A 3,367-nucleotide genomic window follows, 5' to 3' on the forward strand; every position below is an offset into this window, starting at 1 on the left:
GAGTAGCGCCGAGATGACAAGAAGGTCGCGTTGAGGTCGCGCCGACATCACGCCAAGGTCGTGTTGAGATTTTTGTTGAGGACGCAGCAATTTGTGACGAAGGTGAGAGAGATCATGACGACGATGGTGGCAGTAGTGGTTAACTAGATCGATGGTGATAGAGATGACGATGGAAACCTTACAGCTTCGACGATGATAGCGACAAATCTTTGAACTTCGACAACGATGGCGGTGGTCATCGAAAGAGAGAGATCAGAGAGCGTAGTCATGATAGAGAGATTGTCAGCATGTGTGATATCGGCTATCGATGCCGAAGGAGGTTGTCAGAGAAGTTCGAGGAAGTTTGGCCGGCATGTGTGAGTGGGAGTTGAGAGAGAGAGTCCAAAGAGAGAGAGGGCGTGTGTGAGAGAAAGAGAGAAAGGATCTGGCGGCTAAGGATGTGTGTAAGGAAGAACGAGATGAAACCCTAGAAAGGGTACAGTTAGAAAACCAACATTTTGTTTTAAATCAAAATTCAAGATATTCTATAATTTATCAATATTTAAAAAAATATGTTATTTACTTTAAACATAGCTACTAAATATGCTATTCAGTGTATTTTTCCTTCTTTTTCTTTAATTATTTTTTTTGAAAATTTTATTTAAGGTGTAGTTGGTTTAATTAAGGTTTAATTAGAGGCGCTCGACTAATTAAACTACTAGATTTCTTTTGTTAAAAGAAAAAAGAAAATAAATTGAGAATCTTCTTGGAAACAAATGAGAGATGTTTTGTCTGACCATATATTGCTTTCGGTTCCTAATTCAAGCCGAGACATCGACATATGGAGTTATAGACAAATTCGGTTTTTATTAATTTAACAAAATTTGCAAATTAGGTGCTTTAATTGGGGTTGTTTTTTAAAAAAAAAAAAAATAGAAAGAGGATTATTGGTGTATTCTTATCCATTTTTGCTTGTTGGTGTATTTTTATCCTTATTCCTTTCGTTTATAGGAGAAATCAATGAAACGAAAATCATCAGATTCAATTATGTTCAATAGTAGACTCAGTTTCACTCTCAACATATTATGAGTTTCTTGTGTATAGTTTATTGACATGACAAGGAGCTTAAAATAGAAATGAGATTATAGAGTATTAAATGTTGAACTTATTTTGAGAGGACGAAAAAAAAATCCCAACTATTGCATCATTCAAAGGTGTACTTTAATTGAGCGTGTTACTCATCTGTGCTAATTTAACTTTCAAGGAGCTTAATGAACTTTTTAGTTACAAGCTAATTCAGTAAATAGATCATCAAAAGTTGACATTTTAAATGCTGACCATGTTTAGAATGAATTTTCAATTGAGGTCTAAAGTATTCTTATTTTACCTTAATCTCCCCACTTTTGATCATTCCATATCTGTGAACAATAAACTAAGTAAAAAGGCAAAAAAATCCTCACGTTTTAAGCCACCAAGAAAAAGGAGGGAAAAAAAAAAATTGGTTACAACTTTGTCCACTAGTTTTGATTGGTGATGAGAGCTTGCCTTTTGCACCGGCATGAAACATTTCACATAATTTCAGCCATTAGTGAGATTCCCTTTACCACAATACTATTCTTCCGACATAAAAAAAAAAAAAAAAAAAAAAAGATGTTAAAATTAGTATATATTTGACTATATCCTGGATACGATTTGTTTTATATTTTATAATTGAGTTCCTTTAATAGCTTTATACCTTTCAACACCAATCTATGCAGTTCAATTAATTATAGGTGAAGTGGGACATTGCGTGCATTTGTTTAGATGTTAAGAATAATTTACTCAACAACCACAAAAAGGCCAAACAGATAAATCATCAAAATCAAGGGGAGTTTGGAACGAAACCCATTTCTTCAACTAATAAAAATCATATGCAGACGCCAAACTTGAGTACTATTAGTGGAATGACAATGAAAGAGTACAATATATTAACTTGAGAAATTAAAATTTGAGAAAGCAATTAGCTCTAAGTATAGTTGGTGTCATAAGGTATTGTATTTAGGTCATAATTGCCAAGTTCTTTCACATTAATTCGTTTCCACATTAAATTGTGCTTTATTTTGTTGAAATTTCCAAATGTCAATGAATAATAATATTTAGGCTTTGAAGCTAAATTATCTTGTCTCTTGTGCCGTGTGCCATGTGTCCTGTGTCATGTGATACTGTAAACCACTCGGTTCAATTATGACTCTTGATAGTCATTTAAAACTGTTGTATGTGTAGATTAAATCATAGAACTTCATAGTGGTAACTGATCGTTACATGGTAAAATAGTGAAAAATAAGCAAAGGGTATTTAGTTTTAAACCATTGTTAATTTATCTAAAATGTGAAAGTTATCAATGCTTAAAATTATAAAATGTCGTTCCCTTTCAATATATATATATATATGTAAAATGTCATCGCATGTGTTAGTTTTCTAGGTCTGAACCAAAAGAAGGAAAAAATAATGGTTCAAATCTTTTTTCTTATAGTGTTTTTCTTTAACCAAAAACTGAATTTGACCAAAACTTTTAGGTCAAACATTTGCAACAAATACTATCTTAGGGCCAGTTTTGTAAATAGATTCAAAACATAGGGCTTGTTTGAAAGGTATATCCAAACCATAATTTTTAATTCTGGTGTTTGAAATTCAAATTTTTTGTAAGAGGAAAACATAGTAGCATAATCAATTATTTAAGTTTGAGTATATAAAACAAACAAGCACATAGGGTGCGTTTAGAACTTGTTCCAAAATGATTTTGTTTTTTGTATGAAAATGGAAATGAAAACGTTTTCAATCTCAGACAGAAATCATTTTTAAAAATGCGTTGGTAGTTTTATCAAAAGATTATTTTCAGTATAAAAAAAACTCATTAATGTCTCTCTCTGCTCGAGAGAGGAGAAAACGAAAATAAAAAATGAAAAACGACTTTTAGTCGTTTTTCATTTCTCTCATATTTTACACTAAACCAAAAAATTAGTTTCATTTCTGTTTTTTGTCTTTAATTGTGCCAAACGCTATTTTAGAATCGTTTTTTTTTTTTTTCTCAAAAAATGTGAAAAAAAACAAGAACAATTTTAAATATGGCTACAGTGATTTGAACTTTTCTGACTTGAAATTGAATGTGGTTTGAACTTTAGTTCAAAACATTAGACAAAGGTGGATAAAGAACTCTTAAGATTTATTAGTTTAAAATATCAAATCATCAGTTTGAACAAAATCTAAAAATGTTTTGCCTAACAGTTCAAACAAATTTTTTGTTGAAAAAATTGAACTTGTTTAGAAAACGGCACCTTAGTACTAACAACACAGTTCACTTTTTCATATTGAAAACGCAATTTACCTTGAAATATGGTAAGGATAATGG

This window comes from Morus notabilis, unplaced genomic scaffold, assembly GCF_000414095.1.
Source record: "Morus notabilis unplaced genomic scaffold, ASM41409v2 Scaffold214, whole genome shotgun sequence".
Classification (NCBI taxonomy): Eukaryota; Viridiplantae; Streptophyta; class Magnoliopsida; order Rosales; family Moraceae; genus Morus; species Morus notabilis.